The sequence below is a fragment of the Pseudophryne corroboree genome, chromosome 5 (assembly GCF_028390025.1).
Source record: "Pseudophryne corroboree isolate aPseCor3 chromosome 5, aPseCor3.hap2, whole genome shotgun sequence".
NCBI lineage: Eukaryota > Metazoa > Chordata > Amphibia > Anura > Myobatrachidae > Pseudophryne > Pseudophryne corroboree.
In genome coordinates, this window is record NC_086448.1 from 286,461,700 (window position 1) to 286,477,801 (window position 16,102).

Here is a 16,102-nt window from a genome sequence, read left to right on the forward strand (position 1 = left end):
AGTGGCAGAGTCTCCCATTTGTTACACAACTGTGCAGGGAGAGGGTAGTGAGCCAAGGCCCATTAAGGAATAAGGAATTTTTTCCCTGGATTAGACTAGGGTTACCGTCTAATGTCCACTAAATGATCAGAATGAGGTAAAACAGTTTTAACCACCTTCTGCTGTTTAAACGTATTAGTTTTCTTAGCCACAGTAGTATGATCCTCCTCATCAGTGATATGAAGGATATGATTAAGAGCAACCACCAGGGCAGGGACATCTTGTAATAAGGGAGATTCCTCGTCAGTAACACAGGATTCAGTGTCCGACAGGAACGTGTGCTCCCCCTCCTCTTCAGGTGAGACATCAGAGAGGTTTGTAGATTGTGAGGAGGAAGCAGCCCGCTTAGAAGGACCAGGGACATGGGAGTGACCCGAGATAGATTTCTGTCTAACCAGAGACTTGTTTAATTGCTGCAGTTGGTTAGACAAATTTTCAGCCCAAGGCGGATTAACCATAGGGACAATTTGTGGGGATAATGGCACAGGCGGCCCCATAGGGGGCGCAAGGCGCTGCACCAGAGTACCCAACAGGGTAGTGAATGCTGCCCATGGAGGCTTCTGACTAGGTGCAGGAGCTGCGGACTGACTGGGAGGTGCATGACAAGCAATACAGAGACCCTAATGCAATAATTCCCCCTCTGATAGATCCATGGAGCATGCTCTGCATGTTGCAAGAGCTTCCACAGATTTGCTGTCCTTTTTGTTAGACATTGTACAATGTAAACGATTGGCCTTACACAGTACAACTATAGCCAGACAAATACAATAACCTGCGGAATAAAACAACAGGGAATAATGTGATTAAACACAGGAGTAATATACCTATATAGGAATTTAGATAAACTCTGTGTACAACTATATTATTTGACCCAAACGCACCTAGCCCAGGGTACAGAATATAGTGACAGTTATATCTGGGAAACACAAAGTGAAACCACTGAGGAAGATGAATTGAGCTTAAGCAGCTATCAGCCATTTTGTTAAGTAGCAGCCATGATGTAGTGAATAAGAAGTATGCTTTGCTAAGAAATCATAATAAATGCTGACATTTCACAGTTAGTATGTTCTGTGGGAAGCAAGGTCGTAGTTATAGTCTTGAAAATATGTTATTAGACAGCTTCTCTGTGTTTAGACTTCTTGTGGAGGATACAAAGGAGGGGGTTAGCTAGAGGGGGTTTCTGGGAAGAGATGCATTTTGTTATACTTTGTGACGTATATCAGTTTTTCATGAAAGTAACTTTCTGCTATATAATGTCATGCTGAATAAACGAGCCGCAGTCTCATTTTGTGGACATAACTGTGTATTGTCTGCTTCCTGGGATTCCCAATCGATTGGTAAACAAACGGTATCGGACAGACAATTGAAGGGACTTGATAGAAGGAGGTTTATCTCCGACAGTTACATGGGAGCTATTGTTCCGGGATTGATAACAGCTGCCGACATCAGATGACGACGCGACTGCTGAATGTATGCAACTACTGACATACCCGTGTAAGTAATCTGAAGATTGATTATTTGTCAACCTGATCACTCTGTCAGTACTTGTTTACAGTCCTTTGGTCTGTTCATCTGCTTAGCTAAGCAATACTCAATTATTTGGACCCAATTGTCTGTTTGAAAAGCATTCATTATTTTTCTGTGTGCGCTGATAATGTTATAAGGTTTAGTTTCACTGTTGAAAGGGAAAAATGTGGTTTTATTTTAAAGTCATAAGTTTCAGTTTCACTTTTGCAAGGAAAAAAAATGTGGTTTTATTTTTAAATGACGTGTCAGAATTTTTGTAGTATAATCCTGCCATTAAGACTGAATATTGTGAATTTAAAGGTATATTGCAAAATAGTGATTTTAGTTTTTAGGGAACCTTAAGACAGGTTATGCAACAGTTGTGGGGTGTCATGTTGATAAGGTGGTGATAGAAAAATGTATTGGTGATAAATTTCCGTATTGTCTTGATAAATTACCTGTTAAGTATATAACGTTTAACCAGTACGGTTAAGGAACTGAACACTCACATACTCAGCCTTTTTAAATCCAGAATCTGCAGCCGAGATTTAACATACAAGGTTTGGTAACAGCAGTATCAGTTTTCTCATAGTAAAGCATACTAAGTTTTTTTGTCACTTAAAATGTATTCCTGGCTAAGTCAAAGAGTTTAACATTATTAGAAGACATTAAATCTGTCATTGCTAAAGGTAATTCATTCGCATATGAAAAGGCATATGACTCAGTGTAGAGTCAAGTCAGTAATGACAGAATTTTGGTTTGTTGTGTCAGAGGATTAAGATCTAAGTAGTTTGCTTCATTTGGTCCTTTTTTGTTGATGAATACAGAAAACACTTAAATAATATTAGTGTGACGTTTAAAAGAAGATATATTTTTTAAACTGGGAGTTCCCTAGAAGACACTTATTACTATAAGTGTGATGCTTTAAAGAGTAAGTCTTTTAAGCTGAGGTATATACTGGCTTTCGGTTTTGAATACTACGCAGTACAAGTAAAGGTGCAGCCCCGAAGGATTTCACAAAGTTAATTGATCAATCACGCAAAGGGACAGCACAGTGAGCCCCTGTCAGTGCTAGGGAAGGAAAAACAGGCACTTATTGGTGCAATTTGTATAAGGGGCAAGCTTCCCAGAGGAAGGGAAATGTTGACTAATGAAGGAAATTTGAAGCAAACAACAAACACTGGATCGAATAATGAGGTTTTACTGACTGTTAAGAATTTGGTAAACTTTCTCAGGACTTTAAGGTTCAATACATCACCTGTATGAATAAGTAGTTAAAAGCGTATACACATGTCGACAGAAGATGTATGCTCAGAGTGTTTGTGTGTGGCATTTATAGAAAAGAAAAGGCAGGGCCCTTTTATATTGAGAGCTATTTCATTTTGCGCTGAACCAGGAGTGTGGAGAAACACTACGGACTCAGTAGAAAGTGTTTATATATTGATGGGGTGTCACTTTATTCCAAAACCAAGTGATATCGGCAAAGAGTGGTTGGGTTTACTTGCTATTTCAGGAAATCGAGCACATAGCTGCATATCCCACGATCCTTTAGATCCTGGATATTGATACTTGGAAAAGTACCTAAGTGTTAATGTTACCTAAGTTTAATATACTTGAGTGTTAAAAATACTTAATGGTTTAGTTGTACCCAACCTCCAGATTGGATTTAAATGTCATCCACAAAAACAGTGGATCCAAATTGTTCCCTGGTTTATACAAAAGTATCAGGATGGAAATGTACAAATAGAGATTGTCAAAATTGTAATGTTCTTAGTTCTGAAAAATACAGAACTGATAAGTGTTCCATATGGCCAAAGTACCAGTGTGTAAATCCAAAATATTACAAAATCTGAACAATAGATAATTGATATATCAAAGTTTATCATAATAATAACATTATCAATTATAATCTGTTGTTCTATGTGCTCTGTAAATATACAGGCTGGGAATGGGATGTGAGGTAACCATTCACCTGTTAGTTCTATGTGACTAATGACATGCAGATGTACAAATGTTTATGACTATTGAATTTGGGTAATATAACAGTAAGCAAAAATTGCATCAGGAAAATAATTGTAATTTTATTCCTGAATGCCTTAGAAGGTTTTAAAGATAATTAGAAAGCAGTAAGTTTTATAGAACATGCTACTGCAAAGTATATTAATGAGTGATTATGCATAATTATGCAGATTTAAATATTTCCATAACGTCATTTTTCATATATGCAATGTGCATTTTAGTTTTGGTTTAGAGAAAAATTATCAGCTGTCAGGTAGCTGAAGATAGTAAGGATAGTGCTCATTATTACAGTAGGTTGCTATTATTTAAAATACTAAAAGTTTTGTAATGCAGTTTTGATGTGGGGGGAAATGAGTTGGACATTGCAGCCACAAACATATTGATGAAGAACATTACATACCATGGTTTCAGTCATATGTGTTGGGAATTGTAAACAAGCTACCAGGTATGAGGGAATAGAATCCTGCTGCATTCTTTAAGTAAATACAACACATGTATGTTGTATGATAGATATATATATATATATATATATATATACAGTTGTGCTCATAAGTTTACATACCATAGCAGAATTTGTGATCTTCTGGCCATTTGTCAGAGAATATGAATGATAACTCACAAACTTTTCGTTCACTCATGGTTAGTGGTTGGGTGAAGCCATTTATTGTCAAACAACTGTGTTTACTCTTTTTAAATCATAATGGCAATGAGTTATCATTCATATTCTCTGACAAATAGCCAGAAAATAACAAATTCTGCTAGGGTATGTAAACTTATGAGCACAACTGTATATATATATATATATATATATATATATATATATATACACAAACAGAAAGTTCAGCACTCACCTGGGGTGGCGAGTGCTGTGGTTTTCTAGATTTGTTTATATATATATATATATATATATATACGCTTTCAGAAAGAGACAATCAGCGGCACTCAGAGACTGCGGAAACCAGGAATAAAGTGCAAGTGCTTTTAATCCATTTCAGCAAAACAGGGGTGATCCAACGTTTCGGGGCGCGAATGTCCCTTTGTCAAGGTGAACAAACACAGAGTGGGTGAACATACAATACAGTGTTACCTTTATGGTGTGGGAGACCCGGAGGGCCGGAGTAACAGCAGTGTCCGGAGGAGCGTGGTGCTTCCGTCCCGGTGTGTGTGACGTGCAGGCGCCTCAGTCACATGGTTCCAGCGCGTCATAGGATTCCGACAGTACCTAGGCAACCAGGCAAGCTGTTGCCATGGTTACCCGGTGCTCTGTGGCTTCCCGTTCGCGGAGGTCCAGTGGCGAGGCTGTGAAAAGACAATGTTTACAGCCTCTAATCAGTCAACAACCCAAGTACACGAAGGACACCACCAGCTTCCTTAATCAACTCAACTCCATCAATAATTTACCGGCGGGTACTATCATCTGCACAGTGGACATCTGTAGTCTTTACACAAGCATACCGCACGATCAAGGTTTAAAAGCAATGCAAGCTTTTCTCACCCACACACAGATGTCCAGTCTGGATCACAAGTTATTCCTGCAATTACTAGAATTAACGCTAACCCGCAACTATTTCCTATTCGATGGGAAATTCTACCGTCAGGTTAGTGGGTGCTCCATGGGAAGCAACGTGTCCCCGTCCTTCGCAAACGTCTATATGTTTCTGGAAGAACGCGCCATGTTCTTTAACAACGATGAGTTCACTCAACATATTGCGTTTTATTCCAGATATATAGATGACGTCTTCATATTATGGACCGGAGGCAAGGCTACATTTGATGCACTAATCACCAGCATTAACAACAGAGATTCACCCATCAAAGTTACAGCACAATGTGACTCAAGTAAGCTGAACTATCTGGACGTGAACGTCATCATCAAAGACAATGAGATATTCACAGAAGTATACCACAAGCCCACCGACAAAAATACCCTGCTACGACATAATAGCCACCATCCAGCAGCCCTCAGAAAAGGCCTACCCAAGTCGCAATACATTAGGGCAGCAAGAATTATCAGTGACCCTGATCAACTCAAAGGCGCACTAACCGAGGTAACTAAGCGATTTCAGAGCAGAGGATATAAGAGTGGATCCCTCCAGCAACAGGAGCAACTAGTGGCCACTATGAACAGAAAGGATCTCCTCAAACAGAAAATTAAGAGTGACCAGCAGATAGTGCCGTTTGTCTCTCGTTATAACACCTCCAGTCCAGTCGTTCCACGAGCACTCAACGCACTATGGCCTATCATAACGACGGACGGCAATCTTAGCACATTGCGGAACAAACGACCCATGGTGTGCCACACTAGGGGTAAGAGCATTAAAAATTACGTTGTCCGCACTGACATCACAGGCTTTGACCAGACATCGGTCACCAATTTTCTGACCAAGACAGCCGGATGCTACAAATGCCTTGGCTGCGAAACATGTAAATACATGAACCCAGGATCCAACTTTACCTCCAGCTCCACTGGCAGAACATATAAGATACGGCATGTGCTTAATTGCACAACTACCCACATCATTTACCTCATAACCTGCCCATGTAAATACCAGTACGTAGGCAAAACTATACGGAATGCCAGAGAACGCTTTGCTCTACACAGGTCTGCTGTCAAGGCCGCACTGACACAGAAGAAATCAGAACAGCCCGTGGCTAGACACTATGCTGAAAAACAACACTCCCTTAATGATCTTCGCTTTCAAATCATCGACCACATTCCTAGTAGCTTACGAGGAGGTGACAGGGCAGGCACACTGCTCCAAAGAGAAGCAACCTGGATGTTCAAATTAAATACAGTGCGACCTAACGGCCTTAATGAAAGAATACAATGGAACATTTTCTAATTATGCCACTTGGCTGCATGACAAGAATTCCATCAGCATAAGGCACCACCTCTTTCCAGTCATTACATAGACCTAAGGCGAAGCAACCCTCAAGTCTCCTATCTTTGCCAGCCAGGTATTAGTCTGTTACAGCAATTGGACTTTGTGGCACAGATAAGGACACTAATATTATGCATCAGTTGGCATATCAGTATATTCCTTTAGGACATTATTATACTTGAACTTTAGATAATGCCATTTATGTCCCACCATGTGTTCCATATGTTCCACTTATTATGTTTAAACATTGTCTTTTCACAGCCTCGCCACTGGACCTCTGCGAACGGGAAGCCACAGAGCGCCGGGTAACCATGGCAACAGCTTGCCTGGTTGCCTAGGTACTGTCGGAATCCTATGACGCGCTGGAACCATGTGACTGAGGCGCCTGCACGTCACACACACCGGGACGGAAGCACCACGCTCCTCCGGACACTGCTGTTACTCCGGCCCTCCGGGTCTCCCACACCATAAAGGTAACACTGTATTGTATGCTCACCCACTCTGTGTTTGTTCACCTTGACAAAGGGACGTTCGCGCCCCAAAACGTTGGATCACCCCTGTTTTGCTGAAATGGATTAAAAGCACTTGCACTTTATTCCTGGTTTCCGCAGTCTCTGAGTGCCGCTGATTGTCTCTTTCTGAAAGCGTTTGCATGCATCTTCCAGATGGCACCGGAGCACCATTGAATGCACAGGGAGAGTGCCGATCCGAGTACACACCATATTGCCAGGAAACAGGTGCCCCACACAGGCACAGTGTTCCGTTTGGGATAAGGCACCCCAGCTCTTGTTCATTTTTTTACAAACCCCCTTTGTGGAGGAACAGATCCGTTGGAGTCACCCACAGCACGCACAAGTCACTTCTTGCACTCACAGTTGATGCACTTTATATTAAACTCGGAACACCACAGGACATTCTTGGCACACATGCACTTTATATTGGTCTTACCACAGTAAGTGCCACACTTTATTATTACCATGTCGCTGCATACAGAAACTACGGCCACCCAGGCCAACCTCTACAGTTTCACCGACGCTGATGCGGACCGCTTGCTTTTCACAGAAGATCTCACTGAAGCAGACGAACAGCTCAATATGGATGACATCTATCATCAACTTGTCAAACTGAAAAAAAGAGAACTAGATTTTCTCATGCACGGCATATCCTTGTCCAATTACCATCGGGACAAAATGATCCCCTGAGGCTTCCGCATCCGCAATGTCCCCACCATAGGCCGGTTCAATACAGATTTCTGTAACCGGTGGATCGGCATTTTAAACAAATGCAATATGGACTTGATGCTACTAGTCGTCGAGGAAGCCGGGAAAGAATTGAAGAATACACGGGACAAGATTAAAGCCATGGAGCATGAACATCATATGCTACTTGCCAAAGAAGAAAATCAGACCATCATACAAAAAATCCATACAATATGTGATAACCACAAAAAAGAGCTCATCAAGTTCAAGTGGACTAAACTACACATAGTCCAAGATGACTATGAAACTAACCGCGTCTATCGGTGGCTCTCTGGCGGTGAACCTGGCAACCATAAACCGTATAATTATCGTTCTAAACACACCTGGCGCAATCGCAGAGAAGAGAGATCCAGAGACAACCTCACATCTAATAGTGACAGTAACTTTATGTTGGCAGACTCAGAGGGCCCGACGGAAGCCAATGACCCCCCTTTAGGGGCTATGCCTGCCGCAGGGGCAGGCTCAAAAACAAAAGGACGCCCACCCGCAGGGGCCAACAGAACTCGAGGCTCCAGAAACACAGCCTCAAGGAAGAAACTGTAATTTATAATCTCTCTAATCGCCATCTCAATGACTTAAAAACGAAAGTGCTCAATTACGGTCTATCCTTCGTCCCAACCAGCCATTTTGACGAATTTACCTGGCAAATTGAACTAAATAAATTTGCCCGCAAGCTTCGCTTACAAGAATTCTTTCATGATCACCCTCCTACAGCCAGTCCAGAAGTGCACCAGGCATTCATCAACTCTGCACGGAAGTCCAAATTCGACCCCACTTCATCCAATCCATCTATAAAAATGTTCACCAGACTGTTGGACCAGTCCATCACCAAGTATACAGCAGCCAAGCACAACGTACACCATAACCTGTCACGCTCGGAGTTCCAAGCCCTTAAGAACTTGGGGTCCTACAAAGACATCATTATCCGCCCCGCCGATAAGGGGGGCGGTATAGTTATAATGAATCTAACCGACTACAGGACAGAGGCATACCGCCAATTGGCAGACGATACGGTATACGAAGCACTGACAGGTGACCCTTCCAAACAGTACAAGGCGGAAGTAGACAGTTTGTTGGAGGCAGCCTGTACTACAGGTCTAATTTCCACCAAATTATGCAGTTCACTTAAACAAGAATTTCCCACAGTACCGCTACTGTTTTTGGTACCCAAAATTCACAAGAGTATGGATAGTCCACCCGGCAGACCTATCATTTCTGCGCACAATGCACTTTTTCAGCCCATTTCTATATTTCTGGACAGCATTTTACAGCCTCTAATCAGTCAACAACCCAAGTACACGAAGGACACCACCAGCTTCCTTAATCAACTCAACTCCATCAATAATGTACCGGCGGGTACTATCATCTGCACAGTGGACATCTGTAGTCTTTACACAAGCATACCGCACGATCAAGGTTTAAAAGCAATGCAAGCTTTTCTCACCCACACACAGATGTCCAGTCTGGATCACAAGTTATTCCTGCAATTACTAGAATTAACGCTAACCCGCAACTATTTCCTATTCAATGGGAAATTCTACCGTCAGGTTAGTGGGTGCTCCATGGGAAGCAACGTGTCCCCGTCCATCGCAAACGTCTATATGTTTCTGGAAGAACGCGCCATGTTCTTTAACAACGATGAGTTCACTCAACATATTGCGTTTTATTCCAGATATATAGATGGCGTCTTCATATTATGGACCGGAGGCAAGGCTACATTTGATGCACTAATCACCAGCATTAACAACAGAGATTCACCCATCAAAGTTACAGCACAATGTGACTCAAGTAAGCTGAACTATCTGGACGTGAACGTCATCATCAAAGACAATGAGATATTCACAGAAGTATACCACAAGCCCACCGACAAAAATACCCTGCTATTACATAATAGCCACCATCCAGCAGCCCTCAGAAAAGGCCTACCCAAGTCGCAATACATTAGGGCAGCAAGAATTACCAGTGACCCTGATCAACTCAAAGGTGCACTAACCGAGGTAACTAAGCGATTTCAGAGCAGAGGATATAAGAGTGGATCCCTCCAGCAACAGGAGCAACTAGTGGCCACTATGAACAGAAAGGATCTCCTCAAACAGAAAATTAAGAGTGACCAGCAGATAGTGCCGTTTGTCTCTCGTTATAACACCTCCAGCCCAGTCGTTCCACGAGCACTCAACGCACTATGGCCTATCATAACGACGGACGGCAATCTTAGCACATTGCGGAACAAACGACCCATGGTGTGCCACACTAGGGGTAAGAGCATTAAAAATTACGTTGTCCGCACTGACATCACAGGCTTTGACCAGACATCGGTCACCAATTTTCTGACCAAGACAGCCGGATGCTACAAATACCTTGGCTGTGAAACATGTAAATACATGAACCCAGGATCCAACTTTACCTCCAGCTCCACTGGCAGAACATATAAGATACGGCATGTGCTTAATTGCACAACTACCCACATCATTTACCTCATAACCTGCCCATGTAAATACCAGTATGTAGGCAAAACTATACGGAATGCCAGAGAACGCTTTGCTCTACACAGGTCTGCTGTCAAGGCCGCACTGACACAGAGGAAATCAGAACAGCCCGTGGCTAGACACTATGCTGAAAAACAACACTCCCTTAATGATCTTTGCTTTCAAATCATCGACCACATTCCTAGTAGCTTACGAGGAGGTGACAGGGCAGGCACACTGCTCCAAAGAGAAGCAACCTGGATGTTCAAATTAAATACAGTGCGACCTAACGGCCTTAATGAAAGAATACAATGGAACATTTTCTAATTATGCCACTTGGCTGCATGACAAGAATTCCATCAGCATAAGGCACCACCTCTTTCCAGTCATTACATAGACCTAAGGCGAAGCAACCCTCAAGTCTCCTATCTTTGCCAGCCAGGTATTAGTCTGTTACAGCAATTGGACTTTGTGGCACAGATAAGGACACTAATATTATGCATCAGTTGGCATATCAGTATATTCCTTTAGGACATTATTATACTTGAACTTTAGATAATGCCATTTATGTCCCACCATGTGTTCCATATGTTCCACTTATTATGTTTAAACATTGTCTTTTCACAGCCTCGCCACTGGACCTCTGCGAACGGGAAGCCACAGAGCGCCGGGTAACCATGGCAACAGCTTGCCTGGTTGCCTAGGTACTGTCGGAATCCTATGACGTGCTGGAACCATGTGACTGACGCGCCTGCACGTCACACACACAGGGACGGAAGCACCACGCTCCTCCGAACACTGCTGTTACTCCCGCCCTCCGGGTCTCCCACACCATAAAGGTAACACTGTATTGTATGTTCACCCACTCTGTGTTTGTTCACCTTGACAAAGGGACGTTCGCGCCCCGAAACGTTGGATCACCCCTGTTTTGCTGAAATGGATTAAAAGCACTTGCACTTTATTCCTGGTTTCCGCAGTCTCTGAGTGCTGCTGATTGTCTCTTTCTGAAAGCGTTTGCATGCATCTTCCAGATGGCACCGGAGCACCATTGAATGCACAGGGAGAGTGCCGATCCGAGTACACACTATATATATATATATATATATATATATATATAAACCCTGTTATGTAAACTTAGAACAGGTTTTAAAAGCACGGCAACAGGTATTTTTATGAGCCACATGAGCCATATGTCAGGCAGCACACACGAGATGACCGAATATGTGCAACCTCTGTGTCAGCAACAGTGCACCCAGTCGCCACTGGCATTTCGACAAAACTGACTTTACCCACAGGAGACACAAGGGTTTCAAGAACTGTTTTTATGCACAACCAGATTCCTCCATGTTTACTTACAGATCAGGCCATCGCAACAACTGGATTGGGAGGTTAAACCCTACCCCTGCAAGAAAGTAAGATGTACCTACAACATTCCAGCAAAGATGTAACCTGAAATACAAGCTGCTATACAAGTCTACCTCTCACAGGAAAAGTAAGACAAAGAGGAAAAACAACTCCCTGCATGGACATCATTATGTTGAACACCAGCATGGGTGGACTTGGACTAAGAAGATGACATGCCAGCAGCAGAATGGAATAATATGCAAGTGAAGAAAGGACAAAGGATGTAGGATAATGGATGGATCATAAAGAGAGGTGATTGGAAAATGAAAGGTTGAGACGCAATTTGAAGGTCGCATGAATGTATGAAGACTAAAGGAAGTCTGTTTTAAGAAAGACAAAGAAAGGCATCTGACAGTGGTCAGTATTATATGACAAGATTACAGCGGTAATCCATGAGAAGATTTAAAGCACCAGCAGCATCAGTGTTAAAGCAAATAATAAGAAACAAGACAGCAGAGGTCCCAAAAGACAAATTATTGATGCTTCTTCTGCCAACGTGAATTGCAGGCTTCTTCAGGTGCCTCCGAGTGAACATAATGTCTCCAGAAGAAATAACAGAAGGTATGATTACAGTCACCTTGCCCACTGGAGAAGGACGTCTGTGTCTAATGTACTGGAACCAGCAGACGCAGAAGACAGCAGAGGGAGTTATCACAAGACCAAAGTACCCCAGGGAGGGGCTACATCACCAAGTGATTTATCCAGAAGACACACAGCTAGATAGAGTATGTAAATGAACTGCTGATTGCCACCACCACTGAAAGAAGTACCAAGAAGAGACAATATCCTTATTGAAGTTTCTGGAAGAACAAGACTGCATAGCCTCGAAGGGAGAAATTGCAGCTAGCAAAGCAAAAGGTAATCTTCATAGGATACTCAAGGTACCCAACATCTCACAGAAGAGAGAAAGAAATTCATACTGCAAGCCAGGATGCCAACTAGTGTCAAGCAAGTCAGATGATCATTCCTGGGCCTAGTAGGATACTGCAGAAAATGGATACCTCTAGCATCAGTCTACATGCAAGCATTGTATGACAACACTGAAAGGGAGGGACAGTCTACATCCTACACACAGCAACAGATGAATACAGCAATTGAACAATTGAAGCAGCAGTTGCCTCATCTCAAGCCCTAGAACGACCTGACTATAGAAGGAGGCCATACATAGAAGTCCTTACGCATACATATGGACTAAAGGCGAAGACCAGTGGCCTACCACTCAAGCAAGCTTGACAACATTACTCAAGGAGCACCTACCAGCATCAGAGTAGTGGCAGCAGCAACAGTCCTAGAAGAGGACAAGAGCACAGACTGAAGCATGAGCTTATCATCCAGGTACCACATGCAGGTACAGAGAAGCTTCAGCAAGCAATAACCAAACACCTGTCAGCGGCAAGGCTGACCATGTATGAAGTAGCACTGCTAAGTCCAACAACGTAACCATCAGAAGATGTACTACCCTCAACCCAGCAACCCTTGTTCCAGCATTAATAAATGAAGGTGTTGAATCTCAAGATTCAAAAGTAGGGAGAAATAGATTATCTTCATTATCTACTGATGGATCAGCAAGAAAGTAGATAATGATAAGGACCAGGAAGGTGGTCCAGAGAAGGAGGATACAGACAGATCATCATGAACGCAGAGGGATGGTCCAGAGCAAGATGATAGTTCTACTAAGCAAAATCCAGAGCGAGATGATAGTTCTACTAAGGGCAATTTTTTTCTTTTTCCCATAGTTGTGTGGCTTTACTGGAACAAGAACTACTTTATGCTCAGCATGAGCTATATGTGGATGGATCAAGGTACTATGAGGATGGAAATCTTTATACAGGATATGCAGTGACCACTGAACATGAAATTATGGATTCAGCATCCTTAACATCCCAGTACAAGAGTGTGGGCCAGATATGGAAAAGTGAATGCTTCAAGAAGGCAAGTGGCGAAGACATACAACATGCTTCACTGATCAGACACCAGTTCAGAGCTCTGCAAGAGCCACAGAAAAGGATCCAGGCACACGCAAGAAATGACAATCCTGAAATAAGAGGCAACAACCAGGCAAGAGGCTGAAGCCAAGAGGGCAGCAAGATGCCCCCAGCAGGAAAGGCAAGCCTAAACAGTAACCATTCCAGTGCCAGACCAGATGCCTGATTATGCTACGCTGATTGAACTTCAGAACCAAGCAGTAGAGAGTGAGAAAGAAGCCTGTGATAAAGAAAGCAACCAAACAACCAGTGAAGGAAGCAGTCTATACACACAGACAGAAGAAACAGAAAGAAGCAAAGCCTCAAATGCCTGATCTACAGGATTTGAAAAAATTTCAGGAACAAGCAGGTCCTGAAGAAAAAGCAGCATGACAAGAGAAGAGGAGCTAGACAAGAAGACACTGGCTTATGGAAATTAGAAAAGAAGTTATTCTTACCAGAAGCTTATATCCACTTATGTGTCAAGGTCAACCATGGACTCACACACCTGGGAAAGGATCAAATGGGACATTCAGTTAATAAAAGATGGATAGTTCCAGGATGTTATCCAGATGCAACCAAGTTTGTACAAGCCTACTGGATATGTGGAAATGTCGGCATTTTACATGTCGGTATTTTGACCTTGTCGGTATTTTAAATGTCGGTATTTTGTCCATGTCGGGATTTTGACCTTGTCGGGATTTTGACCATCGGTCAATTGGTGTCGGGATTTTGAACGTCGGGATTTTGATTGGAGGTATTTCATACCGATCCCTAAATATGGCAATTTGACTGCATATGTTAAAAAGTCTTACTGAAGAAACTGACACCTCTGTATTTTCTAGTTTTGCCTCTCTCCCAGATTCAGGAGCAGATCACGTTTTTAACAATTATATTGTTATTGTTTATTGATCCCAGTGAATAGTTTTTACCCATGAGCTAATAAAAGTTAGGTTTTATTAATACATACATATTTTCTTCCATTTTTATTACATCTATATCACAAACGAGTGCTCCCGAAAAGGGTCTTTTGTCTTTTCTTTCTCTCTCACATTGTAGTCCAATCTACAGAATTCCAGGGAGCAACGCCAATCAGATACTGTACAAGCCTACTGGATATGTGGAAATGTCGGCATTTTACATGTCGGTATTTTGACCTTGTCGGTATTTTAAATGTCGGTATTTTGTCCATGTCGGGATTTTGACCTTGTCGGGATTTTGACCATCGGTCAATTGGTGTCGGGATTTTGAACGTCGGGATTTTGATTGGAGGTATTTCATACCGATCCCTAAATATGGCAATTTGACTGCATATGTTAAAAAGTCTTACTGAAGAAACTGACACCTCTGTATTTTCTAGTTTTGCCTCTCTCCCAGATTCAGGAGCAGATCACGTTTTTAACAATTATATTGTTATTGTTTATTGATCCCAGTGAATAGTTTTTACCCATGAGCTAATAAAAGTTAGGTTTTATTAATACATACATATTTTCTTCCATTTTTATTACATCTATATCACAAACGAGTGCTCCCGAAAAGGGTCTTTTGTCTTTTCTTTCTCTCTCACATTGTAGTCCAATCTACAGAATTCCAGGGAGCAACGCCAATCAGATACTGTTTAGAATCTATCAGATAACAGTTCATATGTTGGTTATTGTACAACTTTACTAAATTTATCTTCATATCATTAATCTTTTCAACTGGTGCGGATCCATATTATAAATTGGTACATCTCTCTAAGGGTGTGTACACACGGTGAGATATTTTCTTTCGATTTTGACTATATAGTCAAAATTGCAAGAAAAGTTAGTGCAGTTCTTTACCTTCCGTGGGATAGAGTGACAAGCACGCTCCTATGGGAATATAACCTTTAGCACCATTATATCTAGACTGCCTAGAATCTTGTAGGTAGAGTTTGTGTAATGCCTTGTAGCTCAACTGTAATGTCATATTATTATGAAAGGAGGGACTGAGAAAGATGAATTGAGCTTAAGCAGCTATCAGCCATTTTGTTAAGTAGCAGCCATGATGTAGTGAATAAGAAGTATGCTTCGCTAAGAAATCATAATAAATGCTGACATTTCACAGTTAGTATGTTGTGTGGGAAGCAAGGTCGTAGCTATAGTCTTGAAAATATGTTATTAGACAGCTTCTCTGTGTTTAGACTTCTTGTGGAGGATACAAAGGAAGGGGTTAGCTAGAAGGGGTTTCTGGGAAGAGATGCATTTTGTTATACTTTGTGACTCCGTCGGTATAAATTATCAAACGTGTATTCAAATCAAAATCATAACAATGGTCACATAGAGAAAAGAAAAAAAAGTGGGCGCTTCCGGCTAGATAAGGCTATTTAATAATACAAGCCAATGTGAAATTTATTATTTACACATACATGTCCAGCAGCTGTTATGGGGTTACTCAACCCTTGCCAAAACACTACACAAACAATAACGACAGCGCTAGTAGGTATGTGTAAAAAAATATTATTTTATTAATATTAACACAGTTTATTAAAAAATAATATAAAACAATTAAAAAACGTGCTGGTTAGTAACAACATGCAAATT